The sequence below is a fragment of the Antedon mediterranea genome, chromosome 1 (assembly GCF_964355755.1).
Source record: "Antedon mediterranea chromosome 1, ecAntMedi1.1, whole genome shotgun sequence".
Taxonomy (NCBI): domain Eukaryota; kingdom Metazoa; phylum Echinodermata; class Crinoidea; order Comatulida; family Antedonidae; genus Antedon; species Antedon mediterranea.
The window spans coordinates 13,565,055-13,588,070 of NC_092670.1; the positions used below are offsets into that span (position 1 = coordinate 13,565,055).

The window sequence follows — 23,016 nt, forward strand, 5'->3', positions numbered from 1 at the left end:
GGATTGTAGATACGAAATTATGTAAAAATGTTGCCAATCGGATGTTGTGACGTCATCATATGGCCAGTTAAATAAAAAAGGTCGTATTTTCATCTTTTGCGTCATAATTCATTACATTTAAAAGAGCGCGCATCAATATTTCACGTATTCAAATTTCTTCTACACGCTAATACGTTGTTGCTGAGATAATTTCCTTTCGGAATTGCTAACTTCGCGTTTCATTTTAAAACCGTCAACATGTTAAAAATTGTAATAAATAGCGGGTCCCGTAATTTCACCTATTCTACACTGTATGTGATATGGATACAGATTATACTGTGTATACTATATATGAATTTAAATAATAAAATTCAGCAATAACAACAGATCATATTCTTCAGTTCAGTTCATAATGCCAACGTGAACACTTCCTTTTGTCCTCAACCTATCCCCTTAATGTTAATGTTGCACCACTTGCGCGGCGGATAACCAAACTCGTCAAAGTGACGAGTTACATGTCTAGTTCTTCTTCTTTCTTTCTGTATGATTTTTGTGTAACGCTTTTCTCTAAAACTCGCAAACATAACATTTCGGTAACTATGTTAACATTTTGACATTTATGTAACGTCGTCAAGCGAAGCTTTTCATGATGTTTACAATTGCGCAACGTGACGTACGCGCGATTTAACGATTTTCTCGTATCTAACATATGTCGAAAACCAAATAACATTTTAAAGTGAAACTTTGCAAAAGTTTAATTTATATCATGCGCTAACTTTCTGTTGAAAAAAAATTGCGTGTTTTACACAAAGTTACGCGCGCACGCGTATTTAAAATTTCAAAATGCGCAAAATTAATTTATAATCAACTTTCTACGCGTTTTATGTCGTTTTAAGCATGTCAAAAATTCCCACGCGTGCGCACATTTTTACGTGTGCGGTGCGCACGTAGCATTGAAAACGTATTTTTTTCGCGTGATTTATGTTTTTCCAGCCTTTTCTAGCAATTTTACCAAATTTTAAACAATTTCGACTTAAAGATACGTCATACGAGCACGTCGAATTGGACAATTTGCGCGCGTTTTTTATGAAAAGGTTAAAAAATTCGTTTAAAATATGCCTTTTTTTAAACAGTCGTAATTTCTAAACTAGACGGTCAACTTTTTGTGGATGACATATTCTGGAAGTAGATGAGTTGTAGATATCGGATCAGGTATTAATATGGCTAACCGGACATTGTGACGTCATCGTATGGCCACGCGAATATAAAATTTAGGATTTTTGTATCTTTCGTCATAACTCATCACATTGAATAGAGCGCATCTCCACCTATTCGTTTTCCATTTTCACCCTGATTTTGATATTGTCTAGGTCAATCAACTATCTTTCGCATGAGGTAAAAATATTTTAATTTTTTTGACGTCATCATGCCTAAAAATTTAAATCACGTGTGGCATCAATTTCATCTTTACAGTAAATTTTAATCTGTTATAGCTCGTAAGAATAAAATGTGATAATCACGATTAAAACTTTTTCTGGAAGCTATTGGATTGTAGATACGAAATTATGTAAAAATGTTGCCAATCGGATGTTGTGACGTCATCATATGGCCAGTTAAATGAAAAAGGTCGTATTTTCATCTTTTGCGTCATAATTCATTACATTTAAAAGAGCGCGCATCAATATTTCACGTATTCAAATTTCTTCTACACGCTAATACGTTGTTGCTGAGATAATTTCCTTTCGGAATTGCTACCTTCGCGTTTTATTTTAAAACCGTCAACATGATAAAAATTGCAATAAATAGCAGGTCCCGTAATTTCACCTATTCTACACTGTATGTCACTGTATGTGATATGGATACAGAATATACTGTTTATACTATATATGAATTTAAATAATAAAATTCAGCAATAACAACATATCATATTCTTCAGTTCAGATCATAATGCCAACGTGAACACTTCCTTTTGTCCTCAACCTATCCCCTTAATGTTAATGTTGCACCACTTGCGCGGCGGATAACCAAACTCGTCAAAGTGACGAGTTACATGTCTAGTTCTTCTTCTTTCTTTCTGTATGATTTTTGTGTAACGCTTTTCTCTAAAACTCGCAAACATAACATTTTGTTAACTATGTTAACATTTTGACATTTATGTAACGTCGTCAAGCGAAGCTTTTCATGATGTTTACAATTGCGCAACGTGACGTACGCGCGATTTAACGATTTTATCGTATTTAACATATGTCGAAAACCAAATAACATTTTAAAGTGAAACTTTTCAAAAGTTTAATTTATATCATGCGCTAAATTTCTGTTGAAAAAAAATTGCGTGTTTTACACAAAGTTACGCGCGCACGCACATTTAAAATTTCAAAATGCGCAAAATTAATTTATAATCAACTTTCTACGCGTTTCATGTCGTTTTAAGCATGTCAAAAATTCCCACGCGTGCGCACATTTCTACGTGTGCGATGCGCACGTAGCATTGAAAACGTATTTTTTTCGCGTGATTTATGTTTTTCCAGCCTTTTCTAGTAATTTTACCAAATTTTAAACAATTTCGACTTAAAGATACGTCATACGAGCACGTCGAATTGGACAATTTGCGCGCGTTTTTTATAAAAAGGTTAAAAAATTCGTTTAAAATATGCCTTTTTTTAAACAGTCGTAATTTCTAAACTAGACGGTCAAATTTTTGTGGATGACATATTCTGGAAGTAGATGAGTTGTAGATATCGGATCAGGTATTAATATGGCTAACCGGACATTGTGACGTCATCGTATGGCCACGCGAATATAAAATTTAGTATTTTTATATCTTTCGTCATAGCTCATCACATTGAATAGAGCGCATCTCCACTTATCCGTTTTCCATTTTCACCCCGATTTTGATATTGTCTAGGTCAATCAACTATCTTTCGCATGAGTTAAAAATATTTTAATTTTTTTGACGTCATCATGCCTAAAAATTTAAATCACGTGTGGCATCAATTTCATCTTTACAGTAAATTTTAATCTGTTATAGCTCGTAAGAATAAAATGTGATAATCACGATTAAAACTTTTTCTGAAAGCTATTGGATTGTAGATATGAAATTATGTAAAAATGTTGCCAATCGGATGTTGTGACGTCATCATATGGCCAGTTAAATAAAAAAGGTCGTATTTTCATCTTTTTCGTCATAATTCATTACATTTAAAAGAGCGCGCATCAATATTTAACGTATTCAAATTTCTTCTACACGCTAATACGTTGTTGCTGAGATAATTTGCTTTCGGAACTGCTAACTTCGCTTTTCATTTTAAAACCATCAACATGTTAAAAATTGCAATAAATAGTGGGTCCCGTAATTTCACCTATTCTACACTGTATGTGATATGGATACAGATTATACTGTGTATACTATATATGAATTTAAATAATAAAATTCAGCAATAACAACAGATCATATTCTTCAGTTCAGGTCATAATGCCAACGTGAACACTTCCTTTTGTCCTCAACCTATCCCCTTAATGTTAATGTTGCACCACTTGCGCGGCGGATAACCAAACTCGTCAAAGTGACGAGTTTCATGTCTAGTGCTTATTCAAACCGGACGTAGACTTAGAGTACCGCTTAGAATACGAACCTCAAAATACCGATTATCATTCGTCCCACAATGCATTTTCGAGTATAATGACACAAGATAATAATTATAATCAATCTTACACAGAATTTATAACATTTAATTTTTTAACACAAATTTGTTTACTTTACATACTGAGTATTTTTGGTTATCCGCAACGAAGTTGCAGGATAACCTCTTGTGATTGTACGAAATCAACCTGTATGATTTTTGTGTAACGCTTTTCTCTAAAACTCGCAAACATAACATTTCGGTAACTATCTTAACATATTGACATTTACGTAACGTCGTCAAGCGAAGCTTTTCATGACTTTTACAATTGCGCAACGTGACTTACGCGCGATTTAACGATTTTGTCGTATTTAACATAGCTCGACAACCAAATAACATTTCAACTTGAAACTTTGCAAAAGTTTAATTTATATCATGCGCTAACTTTCTGTTGAAAAAAAATTGCGTGTTTTACACAAAGTTACGCGCGCACGCGCATTTAAAATTTCAAAATGCGCAAAATTAATTTATAATCAACTTTCTACGCGTTTCATGTCAATTTAAGCATGTCAAAAATTCCCACGCGTGCGCACATTTTTACGTGTGCGGTGCGCACCTAGTATTGAAAACGTACTTTTTTCACGTGATTTATATTTTTCCAGCCTTTTCTAGTAATTTTACCAAATTTTTAACAATTTCGACTTAAAGATACGTCATACGAGCACGTCGAATTGGACAATTTGCGCGCGTTTTTTATGAAAAGGTTAAAAAATTCGTTTAAAATATGCCTTTTTTTAAACAGTCGTAATTTCTAAACTAGACGGTCAACTTTTTGTGGATGGCATATTCTGGAAGTAGATGAGTTATAGATATCAGATCAGGTATTAATATGGCTAACCGGACATTGTGACGTCATCGTATGGCCACGCGAAAATAAAATTTAGGATTTTTGTATCTTTCGTCATAGCTCATCACATTGAATAGAGCGCATCTCCACTTATCCGTTTTCCATTTTCACCCCGATTTTGATTTTGTCTAGGTCAATCAAGTATCTTTCGCATGAGTTAAAAATATTTTAATTTTTTTGACGTCATCATGCCTAAAAATTTTAATCACGTGTGGCATCAATTTCATCTTTACAGTAAATTTTAATCTGTTATAGCTCGTAAGAATAAAACTTGATAATCACGATTAAAACTTTTTCTGGAAGCTATTGGATTGTAGATACGAAATTATGTAAAAATGGTGCCAATCGGATGTTGTGACGTCATCATATGGCCAGTTAAATAAAAAAGGTCGTATTTTCATCTTTTGCGTCATAATTCATTACATTTAAAAGAGCGCGCATCAATATTTCACGTATTCAAATTTCTTCTACACGCTAATACGTTGTTGCTGAGATAATTTCCTTTCGGAATTGCTACCTTCCCGTTTCATTTTAAAACCGTCAACATGTTAAAAATTGCAATAAATAGCGGGTCCCGTAATTTCACCTATTCTACACTGTATGTGATATGGATACAGATTATACTGTGTATACTATGAATTTATATATAGATAAAATTCAGCAATAACAACATATCATATTCTTCAGTTCAGGTCATAATGCCAACGTGAACACTTCCTTTTGTCCTCAACCTATCCCCTTAATGTTAATGTTGCACCACTTGCGCGGCGGATAACCAAACTCGTCAAAGTGACGAGTTACATGTCTAGTCATCTTTTTCTTAATCTTCTTTCTTTCTGTATGATTTTTGTGTAACGCTTTTCTCTAAAACTTGCAAACATAACATTTTGTTAACTATGTTAACATTTTGACATTTATGTAACGTCGTCAAGCGAAGCTTTTCATGATGTTTACAATCGCGCAACGTGACGTACGCGCGATTTAACGATTTTCTCGTATTTAACATATATCGAAAACCAAATAACATTTTAAAGTGAAACTTTGCAAAAGTTTAATTTATATCATGCGCTAACTTTCTGTTGAAAAAAAATTGCGTGTTTTACACAAAGTTACGCGCGCACGCACATTTAAAATTTCAAAATGCGCAAAATTAATTTATAATCAACTTTCTACGCGTTTCATGTCGTTTTAAGCATGTCAAAAATTCCCACGCGTGCGCACATTTCTACGTGTGCGGTGCGCACGTAGCATTGAAAACGTATTTTTTTCGCGTGATTTATGTTTTTCCAGCCTTTTCTAGTAATTTTTCCAAATTTTAAACAATTTCGACTTAAAGATAAGTCATACGAGCACGTCGAATTGGACAATTTGCGCGCGTTTTTTATGAAAAGGTTAAAAAATTCGTTTAAAATATGCCTTTTTTTAAACAGTCGTAATTTCTAAACTAGACGGTCAAATTTGTGTGGATGACATATTCTGGAAGTAGATGAGTTGTAGATATCAGATCAGGTATTAATATGGCTAACCGGACATTGTGACGTCATCGTATGGCCACGCGAATATACAATTTAGGATTTTTGTATCTTTTGTCATAGCTCATCACATTGAATAGAGCGCATCTCCACTTATCCGTTTTCCATTTTCACCCCGATTTTGATATTGTCTAGTTCAATCAACTATCTTTCGCATGAGTGAAAAATATTTTAATTTTTTTGACGTCATCGTGCCTAAAAATTTAAATCACGTGTGGCATCAATTTCATCTTTACAGTAAATTTTAATCTGTTATAGCTCGTAAGAATAAAATGTGATAATCACGATTAAAACTTTTTCTGGAAGCTATTGGATTGTAGATATGAAATTATGTAAAAATGTTGCCAATCGGATGTTGTGACGTCATCATATGGCCAGTTAAATAAAAAAAGGTCGTATTTTCATCTTTTGCGTCATAATTCATTACATTTAAAAGAGCACGCATCAATATTTCACGTATTCAAATTTCTTCTACACGCTAATACGTTGTTGCTGAGATAATTTCCTTTCGGAATTGCTACCTTCGCGTTTCATTTTAAAACCGTCAACATGTTAAAAATTGCAATAAATAGCGGGTCCCGTAATTTCACCTATTCTATGTATGTCACTGTATGTGATATGGATACAGATTATACTGTGTATACTATATATGAATTTAAATAATAAAATTCAGCAATAACAACATATCATATTCTTCAGTTCAGGTCATAATGCCAACGTGAACACTTCCTTTTGTCCTCAACCTATCCCCTTAATGTTAATGTTGCACCACTTGCGCGGCGGATAACCAAACTCGTCAAAGTGACGAGTTACATGTCTAGTCTTCTTTCTTTCTGTATGATTTTTGTGTAACGCTTTTCTCTAAAACTTGCAAACATAACATTTTGTTAACTATGTTAACATTTTGACATTTATGTAACGTCGTCAAGCGAAGCTTTTCATGATGTTTACAATTGCGCAACGTGACGTACGCGCAATTTAACGATTTTCTCGTATTTAACATATGTCGAAAACCAAATAACATTTTAAAGTGAAACTTTGCAAAAGTTAAATTTATATCATGCGCTAACTTTCTGTTGAAAAAAAATTGCGTGTTTTACACAAAGTTACGCGCGCACGCGCATTTAAAATTTCAAAATGCGCAAAATTAATTTATAATCAACTTTCTACGCTTTTCATGTCGTTTTAAGCATGTCAAAAATTCCCACGCGTGCGCACATTTTTACGTGTGCGGTGCGCACGTAGCATTGAAAACGTATTTTTTTCGCGTGATTTATATTTTTCCAGCCTTTTCTAGTAATTTTACCAAATTTTAAACAATTTCGACTTAAAGATACGTCATACGAGCACGTCGAATTGGACAATTTGCGCGCGTTTTTTATGAAAAGGTTAAAAAATTCGTTTAAAATATGCCTTTTTTTAAACAGTCGGAATTTCTAAACTAGACGGTCAAATTTTTGTGGATGACATATTCTGGAAGTAGATGAGTTGTAGATATCGGATCAGGTATTAATATGGCGAACCGGACATTGTGACGTCATCGTATGGCCACGCGAATATAAAATTTAGGATTTTTGTATCTTTCGTCATAGCTCATCACATTGAATAGAGCGCATCTCCACTTATCCGTTTTCCATTTTCACCCCGATTTTGATATTGTCTAGGTCAATCAACTATCTTTCGCATGAGATAAAAATATTTTAATTTTTTTGACGTCATCATGCCTAAAAATTTATATCACGTGTGGCATCAATTTCATCTTTACAGTAAATTTTAATCTGTTATAGCTCGTAAGAATAAAATGTGATAATCACGATTAAAACTTTTTCTGGAAGCTATTGGATTGTAGATACGAAATTATGTAAAAATGTTGCCAATCGGATGTTGTGACGTCATCATATGGCCAGTTAAATAAAAAAGGTCGTATTTTCATCTTTTGCGTCATAATTCATTACATTTAAAAGAGCGCGCATCAATATTTCACGTATTCAAATTTCTTCTACACGCTAATACGTTGTTGCTGAGATAATTTCCTTTTGGAATTGCTACCTTCGCGTTTCATTTTAAAACCGTCAACATGTTAAAAATTGCAATAAATAGCGGGTCCGTAATTTCACCTATTCTACACTGTATGTGATATGGATACAGATTATACTGTGTATACTATATATGAATTTAAATAATAAAATTCAGCAATAACAACATATCATATTCTTCAGTTCAGGTCATAATGCCAACGTGAACACTTCCTTTTGTCCTCAACCTATCCCCTTAATGTTAATGTTGCACCACTTGCGCGGCGGATAACCAAACTCGTCAAAGTGACGAGTTACATGTCTAGTTTAGTTTGGTTCTTATAATATATAAATACAATCAACTTTATTACTGCGGTTCCATCACCACCACCACGTGCCGCCCAATTCCCGTACATACATTTCCATTTCTCCCTAATTTCTTTAATCCACATAAATTAATTGTCCTTTATGGAATCCAGTATTGGTTTTGTTGTCTCTATTTCTGAATACCCCAATTAGGGGGACACTTCCGTTTTTGTTTAGTGTCCCAAAAAAGTCCCCGTCCGTGGATTCTACTGTATTCGAGAACCATCTGTGAGCACCCCTAGATGGTACGCGAGCGAAGCGAGCGTGCAAATTTACGTAAGGGCAAAAATCGGTAAATCGCGCGTTATTTCTAGAATGTTTACTCGATGGTATGTAAAGTTGGTTCGTACTTTCGGTACTGATTTTAACCACCTGATGTAACCCTGTTTACTAATTAAATTAAGTTAGATAATTAGTTATTGACGATTGGAACGAATTTAGGTTCAACGATTTGCCCCAAATAGGGGTGTTTTCCGATCGTGGTATACACTGTCTAATGGATGTCAATTTGAAAAATACCCGCACACAATAATACGAGGACACTTCGCATTTTCCTATCTCCTCCTACGATAATTGTTTTTAATAGCTGAAAACCGGTTGAACAGTTCGAGTACAGCATCATAATGTTGAAGACAGGCCGATTTTCTTTAAAAAATGGTATTTTGATACATGTAATATACGTTTTTACACATGTATTGATTTGTGATGAATGGAACATTCCAAATTATTTGATTTAACCATAGAGGTATAGATTTAGATTTATGGGCCCCCTTGGAGAATAAACATAAATAGTATTGCAATGCACTTTTGATCGCAATTTGAATCGCAAATATCTTACTGTGAGTGTTGGTACTGTTAGATAATAATATAAACAAATATACAAATAAACTTTATTACTGTGAGTGTGGGTAGGCCCTACTGTTAGATTATAAACATATAATATACAAATAAATAAACGTTATTACTGACAGTTGCTTCTCAACGTTTGTATTAATTAATAATTTAAAAATATATAAACGTACGTACGTAGTGGTGTATCGTTACATGTACTTTACTATTTCAATCGACTATGACAGTGAGAGTTTTAACAAAGTATTAAATCGTAAATGTTTTACTGTATTTAGTGGTATATTATTTATAGGCCTATAAAACATTAAAAACAATATTTCGTTACTGAGTGGATAAGAATATATTTTAAAATGTTTCCTCTTTGTACCTATCTTCTTCCCCCATCCCTCAACCCTTAATGTTACATACAAAACACAAATTGGGTTTGTTTAAATGAGTCCAAATAAAAAAATTTGACTCATTTTGTTTCTCTCTCGGAAGTAATTCCCAGGGTGCTAATTTTAGCTGACTACATAAATCATCGTGTATATTTATTCGTTTCTGTAAACGACAATGTATTATAGTCCTGCAGTACGTACATTTGAAATCTCCATTTTTTTCTCGCTGGAAAATACTGTGTATTCGAGAACCATCTGTGGGCACGACCTAGATGGTACGCGAGCGAAGCGAGCGTGCCATCTAGTGTTACTTAATTTAACAAGCTTTTTAGTCGCGTGAAACGCGACTCTATAGAGTCTACTATGCTCTACTATGTCGGTCGGTTGGTCGGTCGGCATCCGACTGCAGCCATGTATATGGCCTTGTTTTTTCTCAAAACACTGATTGTAACAGCCAAAACTTTAGACTGTGATATCTCTGGAAGTAGACATTTTGTTAAGTTTAAAAAATCTCTAGGGTGCGTAATGTATTGATGACAAATGGTGAATGTTAATTGTTAATGTAGGCCCTACTTAAACAGTATATTTCGGTAGGGGCAGCCTTCAAGTAATAATTAATCGCGTGCAAATGCGACTCTACAGCTCACTGTGTCGAGCATGCGACTGCAGCCATGTATATGGCCTTGTTTAATACCAATCTACTTTATAAGCTGCCTATTTATAATTAATTATTTTATAATAATATGATTAGTTAATTTTATTACTATAATTTTTATTTTTCGTTTGTTTGGTGGATTTTTTATTTTTGTACTGGACTCTGTCGACACGCTCTTTTTACTTCTCTTTTTAGTCGCGTGCGAACGCGACTCTACAGCTCACCATGTCAGTCGGTTGGTATATTATTATGGCCTTGTTTTTGTAAAATGTTTAGAATACGTTTAAAGATAGTTTATTTTAAAGTGATCGTGGTGTTAATTGTTGGTACATCCAGTTTATTTAATAAAAATGTCTACAAATTCTAAATGTTATACATTTAATTGAATCAGGTGGACCTTTCCAAACATCAGTTTAGTTTCCAACAAAGTATAACACCTCTATTATTACACTGAATGAATAATGGTTATAAGGAAGTAAGACTTGACATATTTTTGCACAAATCATTAAGAATATTTAAAATACAAACAAAAAGTTTACATAGTACAAAGGTACGAAGGTAATATATATATATATTATAAAAACACCTTTTTTAATTAACACTTGATTACATCAAACATGCAACTTACCGATCTAGAAAGTGTATTACGCCTCCCTCCAAATTTTTTGAATTCTAGTAAAATGCGATAGATATGAATATAGGTAATTCATTTGTATTCGAGAAAGACAAAAGAATAGTAATTGAAAACTGTAATTGAAAATATATCGTCCAATTAGCTTTGATACGCTAAATAAGCTTGATTAGCTAAATAAGCTATACCTAATAATTATTTTTGTCGATTGATTATTTTGTTGACAAAAGAGATTGAATGTGATAACAAAAACTCCATAGCTTTAAAGTAAATTAAGCAAATATGATATGAATGATACCATATTTGAGCATATCACTACCATATTTGAGCATATCACTACCATATTTGGGCACATCACAATTTTTTTGTTAAACTATAGTTTGATAGTGTATATAGAGTTTGGAATAAAAGTATTATTCTGGCGAATTTGAGAGTAAGATTTGTAAACGTACGACGAGTGATTGCACTTCAAGCATAATGAACGCTAAAATGTACAGGAGCATGCGAAGACTGTAGAGTGGAGATAGCTACTTACGCTCCATTCACTTTTGTTCCGTTTCACGGAACGGAAGACGTTAAATAATGGAAAATCATAATGTTATACAGAATTGAGCGGCAACGTCTTCTGTTCCGTGAAACGGAAGTGTGAATGTAGATGAAGTATGTGTGTAAAATCGTCTCCATGTATTATCAGTTGTCACAGATGCAAAGAAAATTAGTATTTTTAAGAACAAGACGAAGAATACTCTCATTTTCAGTCACTCATCAGAAATATCATAACAGCACAAGAATTCCACTAAACAAAATGATATTTATTTTTATATGCATTTATTCATAATAATGAAAATTACAATAAAGAATTCTCTTATAAACCCAAATTTATATTAAATATTTGTTTTACCAATACAGAGAAGGTTTATACGGTCATTTGAATATAGAATTAAGAACTATAAACAGTACGAATGCAATATACTGTACTCTAGGCCTATAGCACAAACATGTACTTAGATTAGAAAATAATAATATTATATAAATTGTGAAAACGGTTTTTTATGGTGTCCGATTTGGTAAAAGAACGTGAATTGCCATCAGTTGCTATATCTTAGTTAGTTATAGGAGCAGAAAGTAGATGGGTATTATTTGATTAGAATGTGGAATATAGTCTCGAATTTTTTTAGTTAGCTGGAGCTGGTGACTTGTTGGAGAGATCGCCTTCATATGCGCTAAAGAACAACCAATGGTCACCGATGCTCAACGATGTCAGCATATCATAGATAGAGGAAGCTTTGTTCCTACAACCTCTAAATATCATTGGTGGAAGGCCATTAGGTCTTGCTTTATAACCTGTCTGAAAGAGAAATTATAGACGAACAATAAGCAAACGATTTTTAGAAACCGTTTAATTTCATACTTATATAATTTAATAATTAAATAATGCAGTGATTCATCCATTCGCCTTGATAACAATTGTCGTATTCGTTATTTGTTTTCACATATATACTGTTTTTCCTGGAATACCTTACTTTGGTAGACCAACAACTGGTGTTGTATTTTGTTACATTTATTGTTTATTTCAATAGGTATAACATTCATGTCTCTTCTTCACTTGTTTTAAAACTAAAACTATATTAACTGCATAATACATATTGTTAATAACCGCTAATAATAATGCTATGTTAAGAACATCAAATCAATGAAACAAACAATGATTTTACTAATTGGCAAAATGTATACTTGCCCGTATTTTAAGTATTTTATTTCTTGGCATGATTTTTTTTACCATGTCTTTTTATTTTCAGGAAAATTGTGTATTATATGTATTATATGCAATATTGCCGGCCCAAATTTATTAAACAGCACGCTATCTGTCACTCTGCATTTTTTAAATTATCAATTGATTCAATTGTTCCCGATTATTTTGAAAACAATAATTGATTTTACTTACAGCGCAAATTTGATTTGCTCCACACGTTACGGTTTGAACTATCGCACTGTCCACAACGTTATTAAGACAATCATTTGTATCTGGGTTAATGAACCCCACATTAGAGCACCGGTAACATGTTGCTGAACAGTTTACTGCATAGAAACAAAAAGGAAGATTAACATTGTGGTTTGCACAATAATTACAAAAACTAATTTGTTAATGTGGTTAAAAAATAAATATTTCAATTTACCTTGATAAACAAAAAGAATGCAAACAGCAGAGATCAACAAAAACTTCATTTTCAAAGATTATCGGATGAAAATGTATCGATGAACTACACAATAAGAAATAAAGTTAGATGAATACATTTGTTTTTGTAAGGCCTTGCTATTAAATGTCACTAAACTTTCTACCAAGCTATGTACTCTAGTAGCTAGATCAACTTTCGTATGCACTTTGAGGTCCAGAGAATTTGACTTCAGAAATTGGTTTAGGGTGGTCAAACAATCATATTTGGCTTGGTTACACATTTTGAAAATGTGGCGAAAGGTCAAAAGGTCAAGGTGAAAGGTCATAAGACCAAACATAAATATGTCCTTAAATCTCAACAACCACTGGTCACAACGAGGTAATTTTGGTCTTAAATTAATCAGAAGGTATACATTTATATTCAGTCTAATGGCACATTTGAGTAAAAAATGACCGGAAATGCCATTTATAACCTTTGACCCACAACCCAGGGCATGTATGTTTCTCCGTAACTACTGGTCATAGACACTTGAATTTGGTTTTAAATTGTTCGAAATATATGTTTTGTTATTTGTTACACATTTTGAAAAATGTTACAAAAGGTCAAAGGGTCAAGGTCAAGGGTTATTTGAACAAATAAAAAAAGGTACTTGTATCTCGGCAACCACTGGTCGCAGCAAGTCAATTTTGGTCTCAAAATGTTCAAAAGGCATGCATTTATATTCCATCTAATGGGGCATTTTAGTCAAAAATGATCAGAAATGCCATTTCTGACCTTTGACCCACATACCAGGGCATCTTCATATCTCTGTAAGTACAGGTCGTAGAAACTTAAATTTGGTATCAAATTGTTCGAAATATACATATTTACATTCATTGTAATAGAAAATGTGGTTAAAAGATGAACAGAAATACTATTACTAATGTTTCAAACAAAAAACATATCTACACAACTTATCCTTAGACAGTAATGTTATGCAATAACTGATACTTTAAATTGTTTTAATTTCAAGTACTAGTTATTGCTGTCCCCGAGGACATTTTGATAGAAACGTTAAGCTCAACAGTTCTTTTCAGAATGCTAGAAGTAACTTGCCATATGTATCCGATTAAACGCCCCAGGCGTTTATTGTTCAAAAGGGTTTTTAGGGGGAAAGGAGGCATCTTTATTTGGGGTATAATATGGTAACATGTATAATCAAATAAATACCACCTAGATGTAAAAAAATACTGCACAATTAATATCAAAAAGTGATAAAATTATGTCAAAATGCTTGGTAAATTGTAGATTATGGTAGTTAATGAAATGTGTTGACGTGATACAATTATTCTGTAAATGCATGTGGCGGGGCGTTTATTCCACATGGTGTTCTATTGGAGGGAATGGTGGCGTTTATTTGAAGGAATACTCTAATTTTAATAATTGTATTTCATTTCTCAACTGATAAAAGGTACTTTACATGATTCGTTTTCCTCTTTATGCTTTTTAACGAAATGTTTCTGTCGTTTAAAATAAAAGTGATAGATTCCATTAAATGGATCTTCTCCTCCAGGTGCCAGTATAATGATATAAAACAATGACACATCATTATCCTGACACGATTGCACTCATAATGGATCTTCATTCTATCATCTATTTGTTTGTAACTACAATTTGACAACAATCTTTTGCATAGTTTTAAATGCCAATACATAGTTTCATTACTATTATACAATATGTCCAGCTTTCCGGAAAACACCCTTGTGTACTGTAGTACAGTGTTGTAGTATGATTTTATCATGATAAACTTCTGATGCTTTTATTGTCAATGCATTCAGTATCAAAGTTTCTAGTGGTATTGATAATAACTCTCCAGAAATATATATTGTTTTATTATCTACACTGGGAACAGACGTGTATATGTATAAGTTTTGTCGTTGACATTCAAAACTATTATGCAACAGTGTTACGTAATAATGACAATGACTTGGTTTATTATTGTAGTCTCCGATACCTTTTATTACATGATTGTACTTCCTCCAGGATAGAATGAGGTTTAATCCCGTTATTATTCTTATTTTATATATATTTTTTTTATATATATATCTGGGGTGTATATATTTGATTATACATGTTACCATTATTACACCCAACAAAATAAACACCTTCCCTGAATAAATAAATGCCCGAGGATTTTATTCGGGTAACTACAGTAAATTACTTCTAGCATTCTCAAAATGTTTGAACGTTCGGGGGTCAACAATACTTTCTAGCATTATTATAAGCAAAAGTACAATTATTACAAACAGTAAAGGATTTGTTTTAATTCCTACAGTATAATGAAATCATTAAGCATCAATTATTGCATAACATTACTGTCTAATGATAAGTTGGGTAGATATGTTTTTCATTTAAAAGATTAGTAATTAATAGTATTTCTGATCATCTTTTATCCAAATTTTCTGTTAGAATGAATGTAAATATGTGTATTTCTAACAATTTGATACTAAATTTAAGTTTCTACGACCTGTACTTACAGAGATAAGAAGATGCCCTGGTATGTATGTCAAAGGTCAGAAATGTCATTTCCGGTCATTTTTTACTAAAATTTTTCATTAGACTGAATATGAATGTATACCTTCTGAACATTTTGAGACCAAAATTTACTCTCTGTGACCAGTGGTTGCCGAGATACAAATACCTATTTGTGTTTATTCATATAACCCCTGGCCTTGACCTTTTGACCTTTTGTAACATTGTTCAAAACGTGTAACAAATAACTAAATGTATATTTCGAACAATTTGAGCCCAAATTCAAGTCACTACGGCCAATAGTTACGGAGACACAGACATGCCCTGGTTTATGGGTCAAAGGTCAGAAATGGCATTTCCGGTCATTTTCGACTAAAATGTTTCATTAGACTGAATATAAATGTATACCTTCTGATTAATTTAAGACCAAAATTACCTCGCTGTGACCAGTGGTTGTCGAGATTTAAGGACATAATGGTGTTTGATTTTATAACCTTTGACCCTGACCTTTTGACCTTTCGCCACATTTTCAAAATGTGTAACCAAGCCAAAAATGATTGTTTGACCACCCTAAACCAATTTCTGAAGTCAAATTCTCTGGACCTCAAAGTGCATACGAAAGTTGATCTAGCTACTAGAGTAATGATATAACATTGGTTTTTAATTGAAAAGTTTAAAACACGAGACCTCGCTGTAATAGTACAATGTTCCTAATGCATTACAACTGACTGGAAAGCACCTATTTCTGCAATCATATTGTACAGCATGAAATATTGCAGTATAGTGTTATGAAAAAACAAAAACTGCTATTTAAAAAATCATTCTCATTTTGAATGAATAATAAAGTTTAATACATTTTTAAAAGTTTAGTCTTGTACAACTACTGTAATCAAGGCTGGAAATGCATTTCCTTTGCAACAGGAACAAGAATATGCCGTCTACATATTAACATCAATCAATCAAACACAAACTTACCAAGTTAAAGAAGTCCTGATGTCTACTTCGAACTTTATGATATCAAAATGTTACTGGATGGATATTTATACATTCTCCAGTCACGCTTTAATGACAACACAAAATGTACTTCAGATAATCCATGTTATTTAGGTAGGCCTATGGTAGTGCTCAGGTTTTAAAAAAAGTCGCTATTAAGCCCTAAAATTTAATAAGTATCCCAAATAGTTGGTTATTTTAAGTTGTTTCCTCAAACAAGTAAATAAACATTGTTATTTTGTTAAGAACAGATTTACCGTGTTATTGTTTAGGCCTAACTGGGAATTATGTGAACTTGTTTTTCTTAGTCATATCCGTATTGGCTATTGGTTTTCCCAAATCTTTAATGTTTTTTTAAGATGTTGATTCTTCATTATTTAATCCATGGTGGAGTATGGTATTAGAAAAAGATCTTGAAAAGTTTGTGTTTGTTTATGTTTATATTTTGTTGGATTTCTTAATCATTATTCAATTATAACATTCACAGGTTCAAATGACAGTGACAAATGATTAAAGATGTACATACAAATCTGTGTGTAATGCGTGCGGTAGCTCCTCTACACTGTCTTGATGGTTTTGGTCTATATAATATACCAGTACGTATAAAGATGTAAATAATTTTAAACAAAAATTATTTCAAGAGGAAGAAGATCTACATGGATCATGATAATTATAATGGAAATCTAAAAGTATAGGCCTACAGACAAAATACTAAACCATCCTGTCCATGCACAGTGGCAAAAAAATAGTGGCAAGCGCAAAACGATAGGTGTAATATTATGATTACGATGATTACGATGATGATGATGACGATTATGATGACGATAAAGATGACGATTATGATCACATTTTTGCAAAATGTTAGCGTATCATGCATTACTTCAATAAAGTGAATGGTTTATTAACACATTTCTTAACATTGCCTATATACTTAGAAATGTTTTTAAATGATTCCAATCTGTTAATGATTTGGTTTCTTACTATCGGACTTTTTTGCTTTAAATTACAGTTTTTTCGGGTAAATTTTTGTTTCATATTTAATATTTAGACAAAGTGAATAACGATTATGTGACATTGAAACAAAAAATCACACTTTTTTTCAGGAGCACAGTATATCTTTAAATGGTTTTGATATTTTGTTGTTATTGCAATTATAGGCTAAAACATCTATTACATTAAAATGTAGTTTTCAGTGAGATGTAAATAATCAATCAATCAAGGACTGGAAAAAATGCTTAGAATTATCAGTCACATGTGGAAAAAGTATATAGAAAGAATTCAGGTAAACATAAATTATTATGATTTTCATTTATTCATAATCATGAATGTCACAAAAAAAAATTAATCGAAGTTGCACTTAAATCAAACAGTAATAATACTAAATATTTGTTTTACTCATGAAGAAAATGATTTTACTTTCATGAATTTTTACTGATTGCAAATGTAACAAGGCCAACAGCCATAAGTCGCGTGCTAAAACGCATAGTGATACCGGACCGACAGACCGACAGACCGACAGACCGACCGACCGACATAGTGAACTATAAAGTCGCGTCCCCGCGACTAAAAATGTGAACAACATCAGCCTCCTGGGTGGGATACGATCAGCACAACAGAAATATTACTTGCGTGCAACATACTATTATCAAATGATTATGAACGTTCAATTGATGATTTTTTTTTTAATGGAGGGTATAAACATGAAATACAACAAATAGAATTATACCAATTCATTTTACCATTCATTCATTCATTCATTCAGGCTTATCGCCTGAATTTATTTACTTTAGGCCCCTGGTCCCTAGTAATTAACAAAATAATAATTACATTGAAAAATAAAGCAATTTATGGTCACAAGATAAATGAATTAATTGATTTCGTTCTCTAAGCAAAACATATATCTTAACTTATAAGCATGATAAATATATTCAGATAGATTATCAATAATTATTGGATCCTGTGACGACATTAAACGGCAGAATTTAAAAGTATTTGGATTTTCAAAAAATAAAGAAGGTATACATTTTTTTTTCTGATTTCCTTGTAACGAGAGCAAACTGTAACAAAATGATATTCATCTTCAACTTCATTTATATTACAAATTTTACATAACCTATTGCTGCGCTCTATTCTTTTCCATCTTCCCTTTTCTACCTCTAGTTGAAGTGTGCCCAGTCTCAGTTGACTTAAAGCTCGCTTATATCTAGTATCAAGGGTCTGTAGTAAGTATCCATCTACTCCGAAATTGGTTTTGAACATTTTATAATATCTTAATTTTGAAGAAATATTTATGCTTTCAAGAAAGAATTGGCGTTCCATATCGGTTAGCCTTTCTTTTTTTTTATTAATTATATACAATTTATCAAGGACATTATTTGTGAAAACCATATGTTTCCATGACCAAATAGAGCATAACATAATGTTTTAAATCGCTTACCCAACAATTACTATTATTTTGCGCTTTATGAAGTTGAGATTTATAACATTTCTTCGCATATTTGTCCTCGTTCATATTTACTAGTCTTACCCAATAACGGATAACATTGAGTACACTTTCGATTGATAAAGAGAATCGTCCACATTCTCCTCTAATTGAAACATTTGTGGCTGATTTCCCGACCCCTAAAACATATCTACAGAAATTATTTTGAATATCATCAATTTTGTTGTTGTTTAGTTTTCCCCATATTTCACTACCATACAGTATAATTGGGTTTATTTTAATATCAAATAAGTAGTTCCAAATATTCACTGGTAGATGTCCATATTTCTGATATATTATATTTTTGAGTAAGAAAAGTGCTTTATTAGCCTGTGTATTATTTTGTTCTCTGGCCTTTTCCCCATTTCCTGAACAATCGAAAGTGACTCCAAGATATTTAAGAGATTTTACTATTTCAATTTCTTTACCAAGATAATTCCACTTTTCGTTACACAAAGATCCTTCACAAGCAAAATAAAGTCACTGTCTACCGATAGTTGGCGATATCATATGATAAAGCTTCAAATCCCTTTTCATACAATCTCTATAAATTACCAAAATCAAGAAGTCTTGGTGCCTCCACCAAACTTTATGATTTCTAAATATTATGCGATGGTATACATTCTTCGGTCACGCTTTAATAATAACAAAACGAATAGGTAATCCATATAATTTAGGTAAAGTTCTGTTTGTAAATCGATAATAAGCCTACAGAATCCCAACAAATTGTTTACTTTACATAAAAAAATGAAAATTAACAAAATATTTTGTTAAAAACAGATTTAACTTTTTATCTTTTTTAGGCCTATGGAATTATGTAAACTATATATTCGTCTTAGTCACATCCGTATTGGCTATTGATTTTTCCAAATCTTGAATGTTGTTTATGATGTTGATACTTCTCAATTTAATCCATGGTGCACTATGGTATTACAAAAGATCAAGTTTGTTTTTGCTTTTATGTTTATCTAAACAATATTACACAAAGAACCGGAATTTGTAATCTAACAATTAAGTGATATTGATTTTTAAAACGTTTCTACTGAAGAGTAAACCATCACCAAACGAAATGCCAATTAAAAAGGTTTGAAGTTTGTTTTTAGTCGCGTGGACGCGACTCTATAGTTCACTATGTCGGTCTGTCGGTCTGTCGGTCTGTCGGTCTGTCCGGTATCACTATGCATTGTAGCACGCGACTTAATGGCTGTTGGCCTTGTTAATAAAAGTACACCAATAAATAATAACCTATTATTTTATATATGCATTTTTTAGGATACCTTTATGATTCTTAGTCGCCATTATTCAAATATAACATTCACATGTTCGAATGAAAGCGAGAAAAGATGAAAGATGTAAATAAAAATCGTTTGTAATGCGTACGGTATCTTCTGCATTGTCTTGTTCTGTTGCAGTTGACAAGTTTGGTCAATAAACCAGTAAAGATGTAAATAATTTTTAACAACAATATTTCAAGAGGAAGAGGAAACCAAAAGTCTGTATCATGATAGTTAGAAGACATTGGAATTTATACAGACAAAACCATCCTGTCCATGACAGTGGCAAACAATGGCAAACATCATTTCGCAAGACGAGAGAGGCGTCGCGTCGTGTTTTTTTTTTCATTTATTTTGTCTCATAATACAATATAAAAAAACATGGACATGAACAAGAAAACATCACACAAAACCAGGCAGAGACAGGATTCCTAAAAAGCGAACTTAATCACTATCTAGTAGGTCTCCTATTGCACCGATTGTATAAAAAACATTTAGAATAAAAATTGGTATTAAACATTAAAATTGCATATAATACTATATCAAAATAAATTAAAATATATTACAATATCATTAAAAATCGTCAATATACATAGCAAAATCTTACTTAAAATATATTTTAAGCTTATTTATAAAAGTCTTAATACCTGTATTTAAAATTAATGAATCCCTTATTTCTACCGGTAGTTCATCCCATGCACGAGGAAATATGTGGAAAATTGAGTATTTTAAAGAATTTGTCCGGGCGAAAGGGTGTACAAATATGAGATGATCACCGTGACGAGGGCTGATTGAAATATGGTTTAATAATAATTTATGATGATAAATATTTATACTTATTTTCAATACCGATAGAGACCAATTTTGTTGTTAAACGAAACGTTTAAGTTAATGATGCCGACATTTTATTGATCCTTTCAGTTAAAAAAGAATACCTAAGAAATGAAACGTAATTTGGAAATTCACTCTTTACAAGAAACGAATAAACAATTCTGATTTTGATTGGGTACACTTTTAATTATTTATAATATATTGTATTTTACAAGTACTATACAAGTGCTATACAGTCTTGTAAACAAATGAGAAAGAGAAAAAGTCGCCCCAACCGAGATTCGAACCTTCTGCTTGGTATTCCTATATCACCGGGCGGTTTAGAATTAATGTTCTAACATTTAATGCAATTTAATTAATTAATGTGACAAGATAAGACGAAGAAATCTGTGAGAATGAGAAAAAAGTCGCCAACCGAGATTCGAACCCGGACCTTCTGCTTGACATACATATATCTTAACCAGTAGACCACTAGTCCATATAATATAACAGCAGCCAGATTAAAGGCATATGGGTAGGAGTTTTAAAGTACGAATTAGTCAAACTGGGTACGATGGTTTATCTTTTTATCGAAAGAGATAACCGAGGTATTCTCTTCAAACCAGAAAACTGACTGATTTTATTAATCTTCATTTCAGTTTTTAGGGAACAATGACTATAGTTTACTATACAATTTACAGTACTCTACTCCACAGTAGTTAAAAACAATTATTATCTAGATGGTGCTGTACACGCTGCTTACTTGGGCTCGAATCTAACATCTAGCAAACAGCGCTAGCTCGGTGGTAGATGTATGAACACCAGGCACATGATCTACTGGAGGTCATGGGTTCTTGTTCCACACACGTCACGATTTTCGTTTGCAAATTACAATGAGAACGCTTAAAAAATTACGTCAGAGTAGTGCAAACATCTGACAAATTACTGGACTCTCTAGTTAAAAAAAATTTATCAATACAATATTCGTTTAAAAACACATCCAAAATTCATATCATTTTAATGGCCATTTATTCAAACTGCGTAATAAATATGCAAAGGTCTCTTTTATATATCCACACTAATATTAAACATTACGTTTTACCATTACAGAGAGAGTTCTGAATACAGATGCAATTATATACTATAGTCCACAGTGTGATTTGTAGTCTGTATAACAGTCATGAAATAAAAATGTATAACAGTATGCAAACAAATATTATAAGGACAAATGAACTTCCTAGTATAATGATGTTTCCAATGATCTGATTTAGTATAATATTTATTAAGAAAATAATATATTTTGATGATAATCAATTGTTCTTTAACTGTTGTATAATAGGAGGTGGAATATATGGTTCTGTATTTTACTACATAGGTGGGAATGCGATTGCCGGTTCACCGTTACAGAAGGATCCATTATCACACGAGTCATTAAAACACAGCAAGTGGTTACCGTGGATTGGCGATGTCACCATTTGACAATTCGAATTCTGTTGTTGATCCACACAACTTCTATATATTAATGCCAGACCACCAGGAAGATTCCTTTTGCCGGTCTGAAAAATAAAACATTTAGGAATAATAAACATCGTAAATCAAGGCAATCTAAAACAACTGAGCTCGCCTTGCCAAGATAGGAACTCGTAATTTTACACCTTCCCAATGTGCCCAAACACCAAATAAAATTAGAATTTCTCAATCAATGTAATACTGTGTTAAATCACAAAAACATTAACAAATAATACAAGTCATTTTATTCATTTTTAGTCGTGTGGACGCGACTCTATAGTTCACTATGTCGGTCGGTCTGTGGTCTGTCGGTCTGTCGGTCGGTCTGT

The 23,016-nt window shown here is 32.5% G+C and overlaps 1 protein-coding gene across 1 annotated transcript in view; it reads right to left on the reverse strand.

The window, feature by feature from the left end:
• LOC140046785 (uncharacterized) overlaps positions 1-10,945 on the reverse strand; it is a 31,391-nt gene extending 20,446 nt beyond the window's left edge. The window contains exon 1 of the mRNA XM_072091516.1: positions 10,929-10,945. The gene's annotated coding sequence lies outside the window, so the exon portion shown is untranslated. The remainder of the gene's footprint in view (positions 1-10,928) is intronic.
• Positions 10,946-23,016: the final 12,071 nt, after the last annotated feature.